Raw genomic sequence first — 24599 nt, 5'->3', positions numbered from 1 at the left:
ATAAAAGATTCAAACTACGGAAGGCACTAACTACTGATAGGTATAGTTAGCAAATGAAAGATTTTAATAGAGAACAAACAATGTATTTACCTTAATAGTGTTGAAAAATTATAATATACATGACATCCAGTCTTACAAATTTCAAAACTCCGCCATTTCTCTCCCCACATCCACCACTGCTGGCGGCTCACCTCCAACTTCGCAACGCTACGCGCTGTTAACATCCAGCTGCCGCTGCCCAACACTACAATGGCAGACAACAATGCAAACTAGCCACAGACTGCACACAGCACAGCCAGTGATTTTCATTCAGAGCGCTACGTGGCGTTACCAATATAAGAAAACATAAACAGCCTACTTACAAGTGTTACAAGGCCAGATCAGTCAGTCATCCAGAGTGGTGGCCCCTGCAACTACTGAAAAGGCTGCTGTCCCTTTCCAGGAACCACACGTTTGTCTGGCCTCTCAACAGATACCCCTCCGTTGTGGTTGCACCTACGGTACGGCTATCTGTGTCGCTGAAGCACGCAAGCCTCCCCACCAACGGCAATGTCCATGGTTCTTGGGGGGGAGGATTTTTCGCATATTCCTAAATATACCCAGCACTTACTTAACTTGTACAGCGCCATATTGTGCAAAGCACCACACACACACAGACACACCAAAGAGAATTTGTCACATGTGAAGTTATCACAGAAATAACAGATTTACAAACTCGAGTTTGTAAATCTGTAATCTCTGTGATAACTTCACATTTGGCAAATTATTTTTGGTGTGTGTGTGTGTGTGTGCGTGCGTGCCAAATTATTGCTGCCGGTGTGGGTGCACTGTCTGCCTTTTTTATCTGCGGACGAGACTTTCAGCCACGAAACTATTTTGTACAGATCGCCATATTGCACTGACAGTTAAACCCTGCAAAAGTAATCTACAGATCGTCACTTAAATGCCATGTTATCTCCGTGCTGCTGAGCGCGCCGAAGGGGTCAACTACCACCATAAACGGTTCCCATGACCTCAGCCACAGAAGCTTGTATCAACCAGAAAGAGGCAACCCAGCTGTGGACAATCCCACGTTCCAGGAGATCGCTATCAGTATTCCGAGCCCAAACAGTCGTCGTAGTGAACCTTCTCAAGTTTCTGCTGAGTATACACACCACACGCACAGTCCCGCAGGCGACTCAATGCAAACTTCGTGTTATTCCACTATTCACCTGTCCAGGGAAAGTGTGAGCCAAATCATCATAAACCAGAAGCTTTCTCGGTCTCTTCAAACCAATGTGCAAAGGATGGACAAACCCCAGGTTAGAACAAAGGTGTCCACTGTGATTTTCCGACTCCGAGCTGTCTGCTTGCTGCTGTACTCAATATAGCCATCTCCAGATTCACAAGAATGTTGGGAACCAGAAACATATTTAACAGTGTAACTACAGTTTAATATTAGGATTGCTGCTGCAGTCTACACTGATCAACCTAACTTTTTATGACCGTGGTTCTGGAACCAGCATTTATAGATCACATAATTTTCCATGTAAAGAGATAACTATCTTTCATTTCCCTTATGGCTATCGATGTGCTGAATCTGTATGTTCCTACTGCACGGGGTAGCCCTGCGGTCTGTGGCGCCTTGTCGTGCTCCATGCGGCTTTCCCCATTGGTGGTTCGAGTCGTTCCTAAGTCGTGGGTGCGTGTGTTGTCCATAGTGTAAGTTAGCATAAGTTAGGTCAAATAGGGTGTAGGCTTAGGAACCGACGACCTCAGCATATTGGTCCCATAAGTTTTTACCACCAATTTAAATTTCATTTTTTTTATACCTCCCTTATGATGGGACATGTGGTAGCGATCACTCGACACTCGTACATATCCCATGAAGAATGTTGTAGAAAAGCTGGGTCTGTTCCTCTTGGCATAAAGGCGTCACTGTTTCTGGCCCCGACCTATTTCCCTATTTGCTTGGTTTCTACAACAACCTGCAGACTCTGGGATTACAAGAACATACCTAATTTCAATGGTTTGCCAGAACAGCATACCAGCTTCACGATAATTCTCGATATCAACCACATAGCAGAATGCTACTGATCGCTCACACAACATAATTCCGAAGATATTGACGAAATTATATCTCGAGAAACCCGAAACATTAGCGAGGTGGAGCGTGCTGTAATCCGTTGAGTAACTATAAACTGACCTCGTCTGCGAAGACCTCCAAAGAAATAGAGGAAACTAATATTTACACTCGCTAATACTGATGTCAATGACATAACAGATCCTAAATCATCCTCATAATTTACAAAATAAGCTAAGGTGTTTCTCATGTGTACAGAACCAGCAAACGTGTCTTCCACCAGTCTTTCAGCTGCTAGATGTGCACACCACAATCGATGTTCTGTCAACCAAAGAAAGAAGGGAAATGTACAGAAACAGTAAAACACAATTCACATGGGAGGGAATAATGGTTCAGCGCAAATATATGTCCATATTGAATCTTCTCAAATTTCTACATATGAAGTATTAGATCGCTATTCTGTTGCCTAGAGGACGACACAGTAAAGTCAACTACATTTCTACATCCCAACAGGACGCGCCATTCGGACAGCTCCTGCAGCTTGAGGGAAATGTGAATCATTATATCCTCAGGCCCAACGGTCTGTGCTCCAAGCACAGATAGATAGAAACAGAATCCTCCTGGGAAACCGGCCACACACACACACACACACACACACACACACATATATATATATATATATATATATATATATATATATATATATGATCGCCATGCTTACGATTAAATGTTATGTTTGCAGTCTCAAGTCAGTAAAATGCGACAATGAGCGATGTATCAGAAATACACCCTGCTGACGGCTGTGGCTCTGGATATAGAAATATCTGTGCCATTCTTATGTCCTGACGTACTCACCTCTTTGCTATCACAGTATTCCACGCCAAATCCATACCTTCCTTACAACTGGTCATAGCCATTACCTTTATCGCATATCAGGATACAAACACATACTTCACAAGTCAGATGCTCAAGGCAAACCAATCACACATCCCCTATTACTAAGTACAATACTTCGAGGATAACTGACTGTTGGCGATGCGAATTAGTACTGATCCAAAATCAGCGATAGGAGGACATGTCTCATGAGTTTTTCTTGCTAGTGGTACTACTGTGTCTTAGAAAGAGAGGCATAATCGTCTTACAAACCGCTATAAGTTTAAAAAACACAGTCACAACGACCATATTACTGTCACAAGCGGTCTTGGGTGTACAGGTGCAGTGTATATTATCAGACCAACAGCATGGTTAGACATCACCAAGGGTGCAACCTCGTAATAAAATTACCGAATCTAGAAAGTGATTCACCTAAGGAAAGTCTTATGAAACTGGTATTGGCAACTCCCTCATGCCACCGCTAGATTTATCTCCAGTATTTGCCACGCATTCTGTGTGAATTCCATGTCACAGATTCAGTGATGTATCGACTTGGTTATAGGCGATGGTTGATTCAGAAGGATAAGAACTGTAGATTGTGTGCTGATTCAGGTCATAAGAAATGTACACTAGCTTTTCAGATCTCTAGTGCTAAGCCATCCACTAGAAAGGCTGTCTGGGTTTTGAATCAAGTCTTTTCATTCAACTACATATCTGCAGTGGATCCTATCCAGAAGTCCTTTAATGATTACAGCGACTAGTGAATCATATTTCTGGCGCTCACATATCTCTAAACGAGTCACCTTTCTCGAACAGATCTGATACAGTAAAATTCTGATGTTATTTTAGGTAGTTCCCAAGCATATTGCAATTGCTGCCATTTCTTCAGCTTTACGCATGTGATCGTTCCAATTTAATTCAGAACTCAGTAGAATTCTGTGAAAGCTATATCTACCATCTTCTGAAACCTGTGAAGAAACAGGCTAAGCTGAGTCAGTGCGACAGGACTGAGTTTTGACGATTCGACGGAAACGGGAACAGGTTGTTGTAGCTCCACCAACAGTTTACAATGTTTAAGGTCAGCACCTAAGGAAGCCCCTCCTGCAACACGAGGCAGTATAAAAGAGAGGATTTTGCTACTCCAAACTACATAGAGATACTGCAGACACAAGTAGATTTGCATCCCTCAGGGCCCATTCACCTCTGTCACTCCAACTAGCTGTCATCATTATTCTGTATCATCCAACAGAGAGAAATTACGAACTATGAAAGCTCCACTAACTTCATCCGATAGAGAACTCGATAAGACTTTTACCCCAATCTCTCTCTTCCCATACGTCAAAAATAAGTACCACATGCGTGATGGCACTGAGCACATGTGATGATCCTATGTACAGGAAATGATCCACTGCACAGACAAGTTTAATATTTCATCACCTGTACTGTAGGAGGATGACCATACGAGTATCCCACAGACTAAACTGTAAATCACAAGAGACGCTCCCTGTGACCCTGTGACGTTGTTTGAAACAGTGCTTAATTTTCTACTGTAACATGCTTTGTACACCGTCATACATTTTGCTTTTCCGCCACGACTTTGAGGCCTTCGTCAGATTCAAAACTGACATTAAAACTTTCTGATCCATTGTCTCTCGCAGAAAACTAGACTTCGCATGGTGTAAATCGCGTAGTTACTGCTGGTAGAGTAACACACCACACACACTGGATGATTTTAAATAAAAGACAGATAGTTCTGTGCTCCGTTTCGACTGATTCCTCATATTGCAGTCAAGTGCTCGATCACTGTTTCGGTGCTAGCCGTCCCCAGAAGGGGTTGCGTCTGCACCAGAACTCCTTCTCCATCTCAAATAAGGGATGCCAGTCAATGATTGTGGGGTTACCAACAGAATACCATTGGATGGATGGGATGGAACAGACACCGTAGATATACTGTAATAATAAGCATCACAGTTGATAGTGTGAACGATTTAACAAATTTTACGGTAATTTCAACACCAGCAAATGATGCAACAGCATGTTTCCCAATTTCAATATCAGCACGAAACCGCCAATTCTCTACTTTACCAGTATAATTGCGAATGTAGATGGACAACTATTCAGTATGTTCATTCACTGTTAATTCTCGAACATATACATCATCAAAGTATACCAGACAGCGTTCAACATAGTTCCAGCACCTCAAACATATTGCATAATTTACAGTCTATCACTATGCAGATGGAAGTCTCACTGAATTCTCACAGTCTCAGGATAAAATTAGAGACTTAAAGACCACCTCGCCCTGTCTTTGACCAACCCGCCCTGCAGCTAAGATACCGATTAACTCAGCAGCTCACCAGAAGTAGACTCCTACATTCTGTGTCTTGTGAATGAATGGACCTTGCTGAGTTCAAAAAATGGTTCAAATGGCTCTGAACACTATGGGACTTAACATCTATGGTCATCAGTCCCCTAGAACTTAGAACTACTTAAACCTAACTAACCTAAGGACATCACACAACACCCAGTCATCACGAGGCAGAGAAAATCCCTGACCCCGCCGGGAATCGAACCTTGCTGAGTCCTTGCCCATCCAATTGCACAAGATTTCTTCAGATGTGGCCATGTGGAGCAGGATAGCACCTCTCATCAGTGTATGGTAGAAGATTTTAAGTGTTGTAATAGCAGACGATTAAGAAGAAGAAGGCACTGGTGGTTTTAATGCGTGAAGGAGCTCTAGACGGATAGAGTTTGAAGAATTTTACATAAATAAACTACGCTATCAATTTTAAAATATTGCTCTTTTGTTTCGGGTCAGTACCAGGAAGGTTATGGTAAGAGGGAACGCAAACACACGCACCCCTAAGGCTACACGGTTATGCACTTAAAACCACCTATATTGTTAGATCGCTTCAGTTTCTGACCTATCGCTCATGTTGAGTGCAGCGCTGTTAATATACCACTGTAAGATACATATTTCCAGTGCATGACACACATTCTTCTTGGAGGTTTCTCTAAGATAAACTATGGTGACAAACTGTAAAATGAAAAAACTACTTTCTTAAAACAGCAGCTCTGTGTGACACACGTGCAATGTAGCTTTCCAGAGATGTATAGCGTCCCCTGCTCACATCCGATCACCGTTCAGAAATTATACTATGCCCAAATCGGTGCTATACCAAATGATCGTTAGTGACAGAGAATACCTCTCACAAGGAAACGTATTAACACATAGCAGCGACGTCGGACAAGTGAAATTACATGCCATTCCTGCAACTAACTCTCTAAACTGCACATCCATCACGCAGTTGTATACGTGGGGATAGCAGTGCCTCGCAAACACCTACCGCTAATTTAGAATCATCTTAGTTATGAAACTGAAGTCTCTATTTTATAGCCAAGATGCGACAGGGGAATGGAGTACATAGCATAAATCTTCATTCGTATTGAGCAATGTGTCAAAAAGGAGGGTCACGTATTATCACACATCAGTGGGAAGTCCTCTGATAACACCTGATTGAATACGATTCAAACACAGTCTATGTCACATGACCATTGAACAGTGGTCGCCATACATCTCCGGAAAGCTATATTCCGCATGTATCACGCTGAGCTGCTGTTTTAAGGAAGTAATTTTTTTCATTTTACAGTTTGTTACCATAGTTTATCGTAGGGAAAACTGCCAGATGAATGTATGTCATGTGATGGAAAAATATGTCTTACAGTGGGATATTAACAGCGCTGCATTCAACACGAATGATAGGTTGGCAACTGAAGTGGTCTAACACTATAGCCAGTTTTAAGTGCATAACCATGTAGCCTTAGGAGTGCATGTGCTCATGTTCTCTCTTACCATTACCCTCCTGGTACTGATCCCAAACACTAGAACAATGTTTTAAAATTGATAGTGTGTTTGATTTACGTAAAATGCTTCAAAATCCATCTGCCTGGAGCTCCATCATGCATAAAAACCACTCGTTTCTTGTTCCTCTTAATCGTCTGCTGTTACAACACTTTAAAATCTTCGACCATACACCGACAACGGGTGCTAACATCCTGCGCATGGGCGCATCTGGAGAAATCTTGTGCAATTGAATGGGCAAGGTCCATTCATTCGTGAGATGCAGAATGTAGCGGTCTACTTGTGGTCAGCTGCAGAATAAATCGGTAAATGTACTGCAGGGTGGGTTGGTCAAAGACAGCTCGAGTTGGTCATTCTGTCTCTAATTTTAGCCTAAGAGTGCGAGAATGCTGTGTGACTCCCATCTGCATAGAGACAGACTGTAAATTATGCACTATGCTTGAGGTGCTAGAAATATGTAGAGTACTGTCTGTTATACATTGATGATGTATATGTTCGAGAAATAACAGTGAATGGACGTACTGCTGAGTTATCCACCTACATTCGCAATGATACTCGCAAAGTAGAGAATGTGCGTTTTTGCGATGATACTGAAATTGGGAAACATGGTGTCGCATCAATGGCCAGTTTTAAAACTACTGTAGAATTACTAGATATGTTCGCACTATTAACTGTCATGCTTATTACTGCAGTACATGACGGATTCTTTTCCGCCCCATCCATCTACTGGTGCACTGTGGTCACCACATAATGATTGACTGACATCGCTTGTTTGAGGAGGAGAAAGAGATTTGGTGGAGAGGCAGACCTTCTGGGGATGGCTAACACTGAAACAGTGATTGCATACATGACTGTAATATTAGGAATCAGTCGAAACAGAACGCAGAGCCATCTGTCTTCTATTTAAAGTCATCCAGTGTGTTTGGTGTGTTATGGTAGCGGCAGTAACGTCCAGTTTTCTGCGAGAGGCAATGGACCAGAAAGTGTTAATGTCAGTTTTGAATCTGACAGAGACCTCGAAGTCGTAGTGGAGAAACAAAATGTATGGCAGTGTACAAAGCATGTTACAGTAGAAGAAAAGTCAATGTTTCAAACAACGACTTAGGGTAACTTTAAATTGTTTTGTGTAGTGGGTCAATACCTGTACACATATTAGGAACGTCACATGTGCTTTGTCTGCACACATGCAGTACCTGTTTTCGACATATGGGACGAGGAAGATGCGATAAAAATCAGATAGAGTTCTCTACCGCATGAAGTTAGTGGAGCTTTCATATTTCGTAATTTTTCTCTGTTGGATGGTACAGATAAACGATGATAGCATGTTGGAGCGTTAGTGGTGACTTGGCCCTGAGGGACGCGAATTTGCTTCGGACTGCAGCATCTGAATGTAGTTTGGAGAAGCACCACAATGCAGTAGAAAAATCCTCGTCCTTCTCCCAGTTCCCATACTGTCTTTTATACTACCTGTGTTGCAGGAGCGGGCTTCTTTTGGGGCTGACCTTGCACATCATACACTGTTGGTGGAGCTGTGACAACATGTTCCCGTGTCCATCGGATGGTCGAAACACAGTCCTGTTGCACTAACTCAGCTTAGACTGTTTCTACATGGGTTGCAGAAGGTAGTAGATATAGCTTTCACAGACTTCTACTCAGTTCCAACTTAAATGGGAACGATCACATGCGTAAAGCTGAAGAAATGGCAGCAATTGCAAGATGCATAGGGACTACCTGAAACCACATCCGAATTTTACTGAAACAGATAGGTTCGAGGATGGTGACTCATTTCGAGATATGAGAGTGCCATAAATATGATTCACTAGTGGCTGTAATCATTAAAGCACTTCTCAATAGGATCCAATGCAGATACGTGGTTGAATGGAAAGACTTGATTCCAAATCCCGGAAAGCATTTGTGGTGGAACACTAGAGATCTGAAAAGCTAGTGAACACTTCTTATGACCTCAATCAGCACACCATCTAGTGTCTGTGATCCTTGTCCATAACCCAGTCAATATATCACCAAACCCCTGACATGTCATCGAGACAGAATGCATAACAAACACTGGAGAAATATCTAGCGGAGGTATAAGGTACTTGCAAATATTGGTTAACTGAAGCACTTTCTAAATTTGGTAACTTTAATGTGAGGTTGCACCATCAGCAACGTGTAACAGTACTATTGTTCTGATAATATACAATCCGGCGATAGCTGTCTATATTCAGTGTCGATCAATTCATTTGGAAGTAATGTCATACATCGATTAATAACGCTGGTATAGTTTTTAACTTTTTTTTTGTCTGCACCTGTAGAACCAAGACTGCTTGTCACAGTAACATGGTCGTTATGACCGTGTTTCGTTAACACTTAGGAGTGGTTTGTAAGACAATTACGCCTCTCGAAGACACAGTGATACCACTCGCAAGAAAAACTCATGAGACATGCCCTGCCATAGTTGATTTTTGGTCAGTATTATTTCGTACAGCCGGCAATCAGTTATTGGCGAAGTATTATACTTAGGAGTTGCAGATGTGCGATTATCTCGTCTTGAGCATCAGGCTTGTAAAGTATGTGCTTGTGTTGCGAGATGTGCAAAGGAAATATCTATGTCCAATCGTATGGAAGGTATGAATCTGATGTGATATAGTGTGATAGCAAAGGGGAGAGTATATCAGGCCATAATAATAGCACATATATTTATATATCCAGAGCCACAGCCGTCAGCAGGGTGTATTACTGATACTTCTCTCATTATCAAAGGTCATTCAATTGAGACCAGAATCGTATCATTTCATTGTAAGTATAGCGATAAAATCTACAGCCGGCCGCGGTGGCCGTGCGGTTCTAAGCGCTCCAGTCCGGAGCCGCGCTGCTGCTGCGGTCGCAGGTTCGAATCCTGCCTCGGGCATGGGTGTGTGTGATGTCCTTAGGTTAGTTAGGTTTAAGTAGTTCTAAGTTCTAGGGGACTGATGACCACAGCAGTTGAGTCCCATAGTGCTCAGAGCCATTTGAACCATTTGAACCATAAAATCTATATGTGGCAGATTTCCGAGGAGGCTTCTGATTTTGTCTATGCATGCATGGGGCTCAGTGCCAGTGGTCTGTGGCAGTAGTGATTGATGTTTCTCGCTAATGGAACGAGCTGTCCGAATGGAGAGGCCTGTTGGGATGCAGGAATGTAGTTGGCTTAACTGTGTCTTCCTCTAGACGGAAGAATAGTGAACTAATACTTAGTATGTGTCGGAGAGCATTCGTGATCACGTGGAAAATTGAGGAGGTTCAATATGGACATAAGTCTGTGCTGGACCATCATTCTTCCCATGTGAATTGTCTGGTCTACTGCTTCTGCTTATTTCCCTTCTTTATTTGGTTGCGAGAACATCGATTGTGATGTACGCATCTAGCAGGTGTAAGACTGGTGGAAGACAGGTTTGCTGGTTCTCTAGACATGAGGAACACCTTAGTTGACTTTGTTAATTGTAATGTAGATTTGGGATCTGTTATATCACCAACATCGGTATTCGTGAGAGGAGATATCAGTTTCCTCTAATTTTTTTTCGATGCCTTCTAAGACGAGATCAGTTTCTAGTTACTCAATGGTTTACATCACACTCTACCTAACTAAAGTTTCGGGTTTCTACAGATATAATTTCCAGTTTATATCTGCGGAATTATGTTGCACAAGCGATCGGTAGCACACTGCTATGTGTTTCATATTGATACGTATTCGAAAATGGTATATTATTCTGGCAATCCATGCAATCTCAGAGTCTCGCGATTGGTGTATAAAGCGAGCAAGCAAACAAATAGGTCAGGGCGAGATACAGTGACGACTTTGTGCTGCGGGGAGCCGACCCAGCCTTTCTACAACAGTCTTCATGAAATATGTACGAGAGTTTGGTGATCGCTACCACATGTCCTACCGTGCGCGAGCTATAGATTCAGGTCATCAGTAACCATAAGGGGAAAGAAAGATTGTGTTTTTTTGTGGACAATTATTTACGCTACAGATACTGAGAATCGTTCCAGAACCACAGTCATAAAGAGGAGACATATCCAGTACACTGCTCGGCGTCAGACTGGGGCAACAATCCTAATGTTTAATTGAAGTTACACTGGTAAATATGTCCCTGGTTTCTAATATTCTTGTGAGTCTGGAGATGGCCGTAAAGAGCACAGCAGCAAGCAGGCAGGTCATGGCCGAAAACAGCATCTCAGCCAACGCCTTTGTTCCGACCTGTGCTATTCTGGTATGCATATGAACAAATTTCTATAGCGAAACCTGTGACATCAGTATCTCCAGGTAGAGAGGTATCGTGCCAGCAACGGTGAACACGCGCATGCAGACCAGAGGCGTCTTGGGTACGGAACTAACTTCAGCACGCATCCCGGCATACGTGCCTTTGAGCTCTGTAGGGGGACACTTCGCTGATATGTCGTGACTGACGATAGTTCGAAAGCGTTTTTTTGCATGGTTCAAATGGTTCAAATGGCTCGGAGCACTATGGGACTTAACTTCTAAGGTCATCAGTCCCCTAGAACTTAGAACTACTTAAACCTAACTAACCTAAGGACATCACAAACATCCATGCCCGAGGCAGGATTCGAACCTGCGACCGTAGCGGTCGCGCGGTTCCAGACTGTAGCGCCTATAACCGCTTGGCCACCACGGCCGGCTTTTTTGCATTCAATAAATGCTTGTGCATTGCATTATTTTCAAATGATTATGTGTTGTGAGTATGGTGTCACCGCCAAACACAACACTTGCTAGGTGGTAGCCTTTAAACCGGCCGCGGTCCGTTAGTATACGTCGGACCCGCGTGTCGCCACTATCAGTGTTTGCAGACCGAGCGCCACCACACGGCAGGTCTAGTCGAGAGCGACTCCCTATCAATCACCCCAGTTGTACAGCCGACTTTGCTAGCGATGGTTCACTGTCTACATACGCTCTCATTTGCAGAGATGACAGTTTAGCATAGCCTTCAGCTACGTCATTTGCTACGACCTAGCAAGGCGCCATATTCAGTTACTATGAATGTATTCTGAACAGATAATATTGTGAATCATGTACCGTCAAGAGCGACGTTCATCATTAATGGATTAAAGTTAGGTATGAAACTAATTACGTCCGCTTCCTGAATTCTAATTCCTTGTCATGTTCCAGACCTCACGTAAGTATAGTCCTTCCCTCCTCACGCCAGCCTGCGTGAGCTAAACCGCGTGTATTTCGGCCTCCTCTAGTAACACGGTGTTGGTTTTTCTGCCAACACAACAGTGAGCGTGTTTGCATAGTGCTACACATGCACTATCTTTAGACAATTTATGAGTTGTTTTCTTGTCTTTCGAATTATTTCGTGAACTGGTGTGTAGGCTGTGAAATGCATTATTTCGACAGTTCATGATTAGCAAACGAGTTTGCAGAGCCTTTTACAAGCATTATTTTGAGTATTTACGAGTTGTTTTCGTCTCTGCACATCAGTGTTTTGCATTATTTCGGTGGTTTACGAGTAGTTGCAGGTCTGTAGGCTGTGTATTGCGACCCCAAGCACGCCAGAACGAGTGTGTTGTATGAGTGTAATAAATGAACTACCTGGAATCTTTCCCTAAATAAATTGTTACCAAATAAATAGAGCACATTCCTTCCTCTCTCCAGCCACTCAGCACAGGCTGAGCCCTTTTCCCTCCATTTTTCGCCCCAAGACCGCCATCTTGGATTACGTCACGGAAGGGACGACAGCATTCTCTGATGCGGTACTGTGTACTAGGTCAGTTGGAATCCAAACCTCATGGTGAACACACTGGATGGAGCTACTGCCTCAAGTTGTTTAAATAAATACTGCATGCAAAATAAAGACTTTTATCCACCCTATCCAGCAGACCAGAGGAGGCTGAGTCCTTCCCCATCAATTCCTAGAAAGAGGTGTCAGTCGGATGAATTAGGTTAGTGGAGGTAGCCCAAGTGACCTACTTTTCCGCCATTTTCTTAGGTTAGTGGAGATAGCTATGGTGTTGCATTGTCCTGCTGGAACTTGAACTTCTCGCCATTTTATAGTGAGGGGAGGGAAATGGGAGGGCTTTAGGTTAATTAATTGATCAGTTTACTTAAGAAGTCAATGAAACTGATAAGAGTAAGGGATGCTATTGCAATAACTAAGACCTGAGTGTGTACTTGTAGCAGTGAGGGGGGATGGGTGGGTTGGAGGTTTCCTGTAGCGGAAGGGTTCAGAGAGTGTGTGAGGGAACAATAGGTTAAGTGCCTGTCAATAAAAAGGAAGGATCGTTTTAGCAGAACAATAGGTTAAGGACCTGTCAATCAAACAGGAACAGTAGGTTAATGACCTGATAGTCAAGGGAGAACAATAGGTTAATGACCTGTCAATCAAAGGAGAACAATTAGTTAATGGCCTGTCAACCAAAGGAGAACAATAGGTTTGCCCCTGAGTGCTTGCCTGCCTACGATGTAGGTAAACTCCACTAACAAAATGCGCCAGCTCCCTCTTTGCCCTACTACTAACATGGTGTACTTATTATAAAACAATCAGCATTATGCTCAATTCAGAATTAATGTTAAACAAGAAATTACACAGCTTTAATAACAGAGAATACCTTTTTCTGCATGCCTTTGTTTTTGTATTACAGAACCCCTAGTTTTGAGACATGTAGCAGAATGATATTTCATTGACTTTCATTCAGTTTCAAGAGAAAACAACATTTCTTTTAGTTAATTGCGATAATATGTAGTACATATTTTTACAAATGGTGGTCTTGGTTTTTGTAAGGTTTTTTCAACTTTCTTACAAAGCACTATCATAACAACAATAATACCCTTCCCAGGAATCACCACTATTAACTATGTCAAAGAAAGGGTTAATTAACCAGGTTACTAGCAACGACGAATAAGTGGGAATCCTGATGAATCCGCAGAACTAGGAAAACAGAAACAACGTCAACGTTCAGTTTGTGAATTAAAGTGTCAGTTGAGCTCAGGCATTCTAGATCCGATCGGTAGAAATTGCTGTACTTCGTGCCTTGTCTCACTGCTGCCAATCCTAGCGATCTATTGTTCGGTTCGAAGCTTGTAACTGGCATTTTTCTAGTAACCGTGGTGCCAAATCTTGCACGTGAGCTGTGCGCGTGTTGTTGCAGTCATTTCGTGTCGCACTTGAACGAGTGCATCTTTTAAATGCGCATTGATTAATTGTTCTCGTTGTGTGTGATATTTTTATCACAACAGATGATTGGCACGTAAACTAAGTTGTCAGTAATTCACAAGACGCTGTAACTGCACCGCCGTTCTAGGCCGGAAATTGATGTCGTCCTTTCCCTATCGCTGCCAACCTCTCAGAGGTAAATACTATCTGTACAAGACTAAGTGACTCTCGCCGCCCTAGTTCCATTCCGCTGAAGTGGGAAGCGATCGATAAACATCATGTTGCTTCTCACTCCTGCAAGTGTTTGCGTATTTGAACTCTTCAACAGGTTGAAATTAAATTCGTATTCGTTATTATAAAGAAGTACCACATCTGAAACTGAACTTACTTGCAACGTGCTTTCACAGAACCTTGTCACTTCCTTGTGACATTTATATCGTAGCAGATGACCGTCATCAAAGATGCGTTACCAGCCATACTCCAAATGTTTTCTCCTGCGACACAACCCAAAGATCAAGGTTTTGTAACCATCTAGGTGGTCGCGACCTACAGGTTGAAAAACACTGGTTTAAATATGTGTATATAATCCAAGGAACTTAACAGTAAGTGTGTTAATTTCACGTAAAGCAAGGCACAAATTTTCTTTTCCGTGGCTCCAAGATTGTGGAACTGGATCATCTTTTCAGCACTGTATTTTTCATGTACGTCCCCCTTAACTCTCTTGTTGTTAAATTATTTCCGTCCACTAAATTTTAATTGTTTAGTAACATGTCCATAGATTTGAGCTTCATTTAAATATTTTTAGTGCATCCTTCACCTCATTATGTCTTTCAGAAAGAAAAGTCGACGAAATTTACTGAAATAGTCGTTAAAACAATAATAACGTCGAACATCTCCCAACGATTCTATACTTATTGTTCCGTTGACATGTGCATAGATTAATTTGTAAGTAACTATAAAACGTCTTACGTAATGCGAACCACCGCAAAATTCTTCCTGGCAACCTCCTGTACTGCTGACAAAGTTTTTCAACATGTTTTTGAAGTATTACTTATTTTGGTGGTACACTTGTAGTGTTTCAGAAGATATCATGAAGTTCATTTGATAGCTTTATTCTGCTCTGACAACATGCAGATTCCATACAACCTGTCTGGACAATGCCATCATGCCTTCTTCTCGACTCGTCAGTTTTCTAATCCTTCGTTATAGTGTAGCGCTATATGTAACTGTCCTCGATGAAAACAAATGAGCGCCTGCATCAGGCACATGTGCAACATTTCCATTCTGGACATGCACCGTTCATTGCATCGTCTAATTTCGATACAAACTGTTCCTTTGCGAAATGGCACCTTGTTTTCCCAGTGAAACCACTTCAGGGACAACAAATTCGAGGGTCCGAAACAAAGTGATATTTATTCGGAATGATATGCTTGGTAGCACTGCTACCTCAATATCACTTATTTGCATCGGTGTAGTTTCCAACATCCGCAAGCATGGCATGTGGAGTGAATACAGCGTTTCCACTCGCCTTGTTCTCTTTTCATGTATTTTTGCCGTCATGAGTGTTCTGTGGACATTCAACTACAGATTGAGTTAGTTGTTTACTTTCATTACATGAAATTTTTGTTTTCTCATTCTTTTGTCTTCTTCATACAACTGTTACTTTGTTGCCCTTTTCGTGAGATTTAAACTAAAATGCAGTTCTTTCCATTATATTTTTTTCACGGAATACTATACCAAAAAACTGTTCAATAAGTCAGCTCAGATTCTGATTTTGCCATGGTATTGTGCCCCAGAGACCTTTCAAATGATCGTATTCCTTTAATGGTTTTAATAGCATTGCTCAGACGAAGAAATTAATGTTTATAAGCTGGTAATAGTAAACTCGATGTTATTGAACTAGTGTGTGTAGTGTCTCTGCTTATATCTTCGTGAAGAACAATATCCCGAGCGGCGTTGACTAGTCCTGCAGCTTACATAATTTGATACAGGTAGACAAGTTACTCTCGTGGTGTAGAAGCAGCTGCTGACTCCGACGGTTGCCTGTAAAATTCTTGAAGTGTCAGAGAAAGAACACTTCTATAGGATCTTCTCGAATTGGAATAGTGCGATTCGCATTTAGTCATTCGAGTCTGCGAGTGAAATGAGTTCGTTTTGCAGAGAAAACATTCTCTATGCTTTTGACCATGTTATTGAAGCAGGTTATACAGCAAACATCGGCCACCAAATGTTCGAAGTCCTGTACAAGCTTGTCGTACATTACAGTTCATCACCGAATCTTTTGATAAAAAATAAATACGCAAAATTACCTTTGCCATGCAACAGGCTCTTATGGCCGCTACTAAACTCCACGTTAATGTTACTTATCGCTTGTGAGTCTCCAAAAAATCAAAATATACAATATGGCGGTTAACAATGACTTTCTCATTGCGAACACTTCATACACGTCATCTCGTTATCCTGGCTCGCAACCAAGACCCGTCACAACCCGATTTTCTTACTTTTCTTCGCTCGCCATGGAGCACCGCGAAGTCAAGGAATAAATATTTCACTCCCACAGGAAAAATGCGCCACTTTTCGATATATATATATATATATATATATATATATATATATATATGTATATATATTTTTGTGGAACCGATCAGCTGATCGACTCACGACTCCTTCCCGCCAGTATGGGCCAAGGGATATTATACAGTGCAGTTAAAATACGATGCGTTTGTATTCGTTCAATGTATCCCCTTCATATTTCGTAGATTCACCATTTAGATAAACAAATAGGCTTTCCAGTTCGGCTACCTGTCTGTTATAATCCGTAGCTTCGCCTCACATATCTTAAAGAAAGGTGTCAAATGGTTCAAATTGCTCTGAGCACTATGGGACTAAACATCTGAGGTCATCAGTCCCCTAGAACTTAGAACTACTTAAACCTAACTAACCTAAGGACATCACACATATCCATGCCCGGGGCAGGATTGGAACCTGCGACGGTAGCGGTTACGCGGTTCCAGACTGAAGCGCCTAGAACCGCTCGGCCACACCGGTCGTAAGAAAGGTGTCAAGTGACGAGTTTAAACTTTGTGTGTTCCTACGTTCAAATTGCGGTCATAGTTTGTCACATATTTCTTTAGCATTCCTGCACGTGAACTTAATTTCTATAATTGGTTTACTTAGCACACATATCTTTTCGCCATTCTACATTTCAGTTGTTGGTTGCCATGGCAACATCGCACTCCCGCGCGTACCTTTAGTAATGTCTTCCAGTCGATATGAACGAAGCGCCACAGTGATATACCATTTCCACTTTTCACGATAGTCTTTCCCACATACTTTATCAGATTTTCTCTGCCCGGAGACTGAGTGTTTGTGGTGTCCTCATCATTGTATCATCTTCAGAATTCGTGACAGTGGCTAGATTGGACTGTGTACAAAAATTGGGCTGTGGAAAAATTAGGATTTTGTATGAGCGCTGATGATTGCGCAGTTGAGCACCCCACAAACCAAACAAGCCAAACATCATCTTAGTTTATCAATATTCACTTTCTTAATCGCCACTGGCAGCCATACTGATATGGAAGTTTCCCATTACCGTACAACTTGTTTCAACAAAAATTCCTTCTGCAAGCATAAACTGGATTTAGTCAGTCTTTTTGTAAAACTGTGTTTTGTTCTTTTTAACGTCACCTGGCCACAAATGCTGTTGCAAAACAATTTCAGCCTATGAACAGAGTCTAATTTAACGATATTCATTGGATACGAACCAATTACAAAGGTTTTTTTTTAAAAAAAGGATAATTACAAGCTACCATGGAACCTCTTTTTACAAGCAACTCACCAACATTCTTCGTTTTGCTGTTTGATTCATGGCTTTCATTTACAGCAACTATAATACATATTTTTTAGAATAAAATTCAGTCGTCTCTTCGAAATATATTTTTAATACAATTTTCCATCCTAAAATTAAATTTACATATAATAATTAAGGTCAGCATAGTGAAATTTTTCTGGATCTCAAACTATGTTTGGTGCATGATAAAATTAACTTTGATATTTGCAGGAAATCCACCACAACAGATGACATTGCTCATGTCCCTTTTTGTCACTCCTTTAAGCACAAATTTGCTTTCTTTCATGCTATAATCTACCATATTTTTGAGGTGCCCCTAACCGCTTCTGCTATTGCTACGGAACTTAATAACTTAAAGTATACAGCAGTCAAAACTGATACCAAGCAAATTTTGTAGAAAAACTTCACAATAGTAAAACCAAAAACAATATAAAGTCGTCTACACTCAATGCAATTGGCCTTGCTCTTAAGAAATACACTACAGTCCCTTTTCTAGGTGACATTTCATATAACGTAGGTAGTTTCTGTAAGAACGTGGCATCACTGTGTTCTTTACCACCAACAATGCCACCAAGTTTCTCTTTACAAGTAACGTGAAACCGCCAACTTACAAATATCTTGAAACAGGATCATATAAAACAGAACGTAACATGTGTCTAGGTTTTCATATAGGGCAAACAGAGACAGCATTTAAGACACACTTTCGTGTGCACTTGCCCAACAGAGTGGACGATAATTATTATGTCAGTAGTTGACGAGGTCTACAAAGTGAAGCTTCTAGAAGAATTTGAAATTTATAAACTTTCCCACCTACATTGAAAAGATTAGCTGAATTTGCTTTAAAAAAACGGACACTGCTTTGATTGCATATTACCTCTTATAAACTACGAAAATTAGCCCATCCTTATTCTTTTTATTTTTATATACTTTTATAAATGGCCCTTGCTACTAGCACTACAGCTTGACATACGCATAGATGTCCTGAAGTTACTGTAAATTGTCAATATATGTTAACAATAATCACACACAGTTTGTACAATATGGACAAATCATGACAGTGTACTTCTATGAAAAAGATTCTGTCATCGGTTAAGCCTACACTAAGAAAGTTTCTGTAATACACTTCTTATAACTGACATAAATGTATAGGTGAAGTTTAAATATTCATAACATCCCTAATTTAGTTGGCTTCTGAAGATAAGAAATTACTTTGGCGTAGCCCGTGAAGTGTAACAAACATTTATTTGCAGCTGACGACTGAACTTTATTCTGAAAAATTTTTCATTTTATGCTGCATCATATCTGTTCATTGTTTTTTTATGTAATCTGGTTGCTCATCTCAGATATTAACTATGACAGATCGTGCGTGACTGGTTCACATATTTACGAAAAGTTTTGCATTTCATACAACAAACACACTCACAAGTATAATTCACATAAATTATTGTACACAGGAATATTACATGATTTACATCATAGTTGTTTGTCTGATTTGACCTCGTCATCGACTAGACGATAAACCATAATCCTCCGGCCATCTATGAAAGAAGTAATTGAGACTTGATATGCAGAGGAGATGAAAACAAAATTACCAAATAACCGGAAAAACAGATGGGGGGGGGTGTTTGAGGGCGGAGGAGGTTAGCAGAAATATCACAGGTTAATAATACTGAATCAATTGTTTAGAATAAATGAAGAGGAATGGTCTCTCAGATACAATGGGTTCACTGCAGCCAAATGGAATAAAAGCATTATCATTTGCTTTGGAGGTATATTGTTTAATGTTGTCACTGTTAATGAACTAATGTATAGGTAAATGCACTATAGTAGTACGTAATGGGTCGCATTACAATGCCTCGGGGAGTTGCAGCAAAAGGAAAATTGTGCAAAACCAGACGGACAGAGAAGTAAATATGGGTAGTATTAGACTCTAAATACATTATGATCCCGCACACACATACAGGTGTTAAGTGAAGGTGTTGCGAATAGCGTGAGGTAGTTTACTGCACAGAAGACAGGGTGTGTTTTATTTTTGCATCCTCGACAAAGCGATAATGGTAATACGCTGAATAACAGGAAATGTGTTTAGTTTCGTTTTCTGCACTGCAGCCAAATAATCACCACAGAGAATCGAATGACGAGCGTTTCAGAGGTTAATTACCTTAGAGCTACCGCTAGATGAAAAGCAACGTTCCAGCGGCAACGTGCATCAATGGTTTGTCTTTTACAAGCTTATTTGCGTAGTATACTCTTAAGTGTTTGGAAATTTAAACATTTTGCACAAATTATTTACAGGTGGAATTAAAGAAGTTAAATGAAAATTACAAAAGTTTCACCACTGTTTGTATTTCGTATAACGTTGCTTTTCCATTTTAATGTACGTTTTACCGGTGCTCTATCAAAGGGATTAGCTCTGATGAGATTCTTGGCTAGGACAGAAGCCGCATCGCTTGAGGCATTTTAATACTTTCTTGAAAATATTAGCTGTCCGCTTAAAAGAGTTCATTGGTCGCTTCGGAGCGCTGAAGATTTCTGGAACTCGTACTGGGCGAGAGGAGAGCAGACTAATCTTGGTCTACAAATTCACCTTTGAGTTTTCGGTTGAATGGATGGAAGAGCAAAGTTGTGTCGATGACAGTGGTGGCGGTGGAGCGACTATTTCATCAGACTCAGTCATTTATCCACCCGTTCCCAACACCCCTCCTAAGCCACTGTAGATTGTTGGAAATAGATCAATCAATAATCTTCTAATTAACCCACAAACAATTTTTTTAGAGTCACGGGCCAGAATTTTAGTGGACATTGAAAAGAAGCATTCAGTCAGTACGTATCCCAGAGTCAGCCTCTTGTTCTCTGTACCCCACTTGTTGTAAGGCACAATGGACACTGAAATGAAGTGTAAATAATTTTATTCTGACAAATCATAAAGGGCTCACTTATTAACACCACTCATGGAATATATAAGTTGAGGTACACTTTTGCAGAGACTATTGTTAAATCTTTGGTTCAAAAATAGCTCTGATCACTATGGGACTTAACTTCTGAGGTCATCAGTCCCCTAGAACCTAGAACTACTTAAACTTAACTAACCTGAGGACACCTCACACATCCATGCCCGAGGCAGCATTCGAACCTGCGACCGTAGCGGTGGCGCAATTCCAGACTGTAGCGCCTAGAACCATTCGGCCACTCCGGCCGGCGTTTAATCTTTAATTCCAAAATATTCCCGTCGAAGGACTTCTAGATACCCCCAACTACAACCCGGCGTTTTACCATCGTTTAAAGCAAATCAAAAAATCAGTATAAAACCCGGAGTCGGCCATCTTGTTCTCTGTACCCCGCCGGTTGTAAGGCACAATGGACACACAAATCGAGCGCCACAATATTCTTTCACGTCTAAATAACGTATATTAATGGTCTGTAACAGTACAGAACACATGTGGAATAGATGGTACAGTAAAGAAAGTACCATCCCTTTACAGATTTAGAAGTTTTTTCACTGATAGTCCATCTCAGGAAATACTATTTTTGGAAAGGAATAATGTAATGCGTTACTTTCTACTCAAGGATGTATAACTATTGTCATTAGTGAGGGATAAATATATATATTCATTCTTTCGATGTTAGGTCCTGTTGAGGCGATATTCCGCTACGACTGATAACATTAGTTCTTATCTATATGATCGACATAATCGAAGTACCTGCAAACATTAGTAATATTATACGGTCTGCAAATAATTTTCTTCTCAGACCTACGACTATTGCAAGAAGGCCCTTTTGCGTCTAGAGTTCAATGATCAAGGCACAGCATACTCTACAATTGAAATCTACCTCCCTGGTAGCACTGGTATCATCACAGTGCCAGATAGTGTGCTTCTGCATATCCAGTACAACATTTCTTCTAGTCAAAAGTACTTGGAAATTTTGATTTTGCCCCGTATTTCTTTCATAGTAACATTTTTAATACATTCTATAACTACAACTGAGTCGATTGAGAATTATCTTATGTATGCTTACTCTCTGGGGGACTATTCCTGGCCAGACACCGAAGGGATTAAGGAACAGATGACCTTGTAATTTGTCCCTTTAACCCCATCAATCCTTCCATCCATCCATTTCACAGGCTTGTTGGTGTACTTTGTCAAAACTTTCCGATATCTCAGCGGAATTTGCGAATAGAACAATAAGTTTACAGCTTTGGAAAAGGAATGGTCATAAAAGTAGTTATTCCGTAAGTCTTAAATTATGTAAATTAGTTTGCTGTTGCTAGTTGCACAATGTTGAGACCACCACATTTAAATATAATGAAACCGTCCACTGAAGCAGATCAGAACGGAGATGAAAGTTTTTAAACAGATCTTTTGTTAATGCTGCAACGCAGGAGATGTTCTTCTATCATTAATTTTCTGCGAAAATTCCAAGGAGGTGCGCCCACATTCTTCTGATATTTACAATGAATACTGATATGTTGTATCTGTCCCAGCAGTATCCAGAATTTTTCATGTAATGTGTTAAGTAATTTGCAAACCTTGTCTGCACATATGCAGTTACTGGGTCTTTTTCAAAAATGGTTCAAATGGTTCTGAGCACTATGGGACTTAACATCTGTGGTCATGAGTCCCCTAGAACTTAGAACTACTTAAACCTAACTAACCTAAGGACGTCACACACATCCATGCCCGAGGCAGGATTCGAACCTGCGACCGCAGCAGTCGCGCGGTTCCGGACTGCGCGCCTAGAACCGCTAGACCACCGCGGCCGGCGGTCTTTTTCAATACCAGATTATGTTCTTCCCACGTGGCAGTTGTTTCTACCAAATACTCCAGTGAGCGATTTTTTATTTCGACGTCTTTCGTTTGGTGTACACACAACACGTTAAGTTCTATTATAGGGAATAGTCTAAGTCCATAACAAGTAACACGTTAAATTCTATTATAGCGAATAGTTTAAGTCCGTCAGATACATTACTTCTATTTCTTAAGAACTGCGGAATAACATTATTCAAGGGAGCCAACCAAATTGGGAAGAATCAGTGATTGATGGAATTGTAGAGAACTATCTCCTGGATTGAATATAATTTAATCCTCCACCTTTAACACAATCCTTTGTTAGATTCAGTTTCAGCAATTTCCATATAGTTTACACATATGTACTTAAAATATAGGAAACAAAGAACATGGTTTATAGTCATTCCTTCGTCTTGATTGTCAGGAAGTTTATTTTTATAAAAATTAAGTTTTGTGTTATTATTGCCTCCCAGTAGAGAAATTACGGAACACTTTTAGCAACTACTCAGCAACTGTTTTGTAATCTATCTGATAGTTTACACAACATCGAAGGCCACTGGGACAAACTACAATGATGCTTATTGTAAACACTGTTTGTAGGCATTTAATACACTTAGTGTTCCCCAGGATTAGATACACCATCTGTTCCGTAGTCATAAATCATTGCTCCCAGTCTTGCGACAGCATTTGCTTTAGGTAATGAAGCTTTCTTCTTGTTGCATATTGGGTAATACTTTTCAAATTCGATAACATGGTTACTGATATCTTTATTAACCTTAGGTCTCTAGATGTTGTTGTTGTTGTGGTCTTCAGTCCAGGGACTGGTTTGATGCAGCTCTCCATGCTACTCTATCCTGTGTAAGCTTCTTCATCTCCCAGTACCTACTGCAAACTACACTCCATACAAATACTTTCAGAAACAACTTCCTGACACTTAAATCTACACGCGATGTTTACGAATTCCTCTTCTTCAGAAACGCTTTCCTTGCCATTGCCAGTCTACATTTTATATCCTCTCTACTTCGACCATCATCAGTTATATTGCTCCCCAAATAGCAAATCTCCTTTACTACTTTAAACGTCTCATTTCCTAATCTAATTCCCGCTGCATCACCCGATTTATTTCGGCTACATTCCAATATTCTCGTTTTGCTTTTGTTGATGTTCATTATAGATCCTCCTTTCAAGACGCTGTCCAATCCGTTCAGCTGCTCCTCCAGGTCATTTGCTGTCTCTGACAGAATTACAATGTCATCGGCGAACCTCAAAGTTTTTATTTCTTAAAGCTGCATGCCTTCGGGAAAAATTACGGCTGTGGTTTCCTCTTGCTTTCAGCCGTTCGCAGTACCAGCACAGCAAGGCTGTTTTGGTCAGTGTTACAAGGTCAGATCAGTCAATCATCCAGACTGTTGCCCCTGCAACTACTGAATAGGCTGCTGCCCCTCTTCAGGAACCACACGTTTGTCCGGACTCTGAACAGATACTCCTCTGTTGTGGATGCACCTACACAGTACAGCTATCTGTATCGCTGAGGCACGCAAGCCGCTCCACCAACGGCAAGGTCCATGGTTCATGGGGGAGTGGGTATGGGGGGGGGGGGTGGGGAGGTCTCGCGATATGATGCCTAAATTTGTTATATATCTTTATTGTACAACTGGAGCTAATCCATATTAAGTTGTTTGTTCCACCTGTTTTATTGTTGTTCACGATCAGGCTGCTGTTTTCTTGCTAGTATTCTTGTACGCAAAAGACTTGGTTTAATGTTAGGTATTTACACTTCTGCACTTTGTTAAAAATCCCAGGAAAATCTTACGTCTTATCCAGATCTATATGTAACGCTTGGGTGACACCCCCAGTTCTGCATCACATAATGTGGGGCACCACGTTGCATAGCCCAGATTCAACGTTGTACTATTCCACTGTACTACAATGCCATGCAGGAGGCATTGTTGGGGAAGGAACAGTTTTTCAGTATTCCTCCTGCTGTCACATTGTCATTCCTGAGTAGGACAAG

The sequence above is a fragment of the Schistocerca nitens genome, chromosome 4 (assembly GCF_023898315.1).
Source record: "Schistocerca nitens isolate TAMUIC-IGC-003100 chromosome 4, iqSchNite1.1, whole genome shotgun sequence".
In the NCBI taxonomy this organism is placed as follows: domain Eukaryota; kingdom Metazoa; phylum Arthropoda; class Insecta; order Orthoptera; family Acrididae; genus Schistocerca; species Schistocerca nitens.
The sequence above is the reverse complement of the archived record's forward strand: the minus strand, read 5'-3'. Positions refer to the sequence as shown.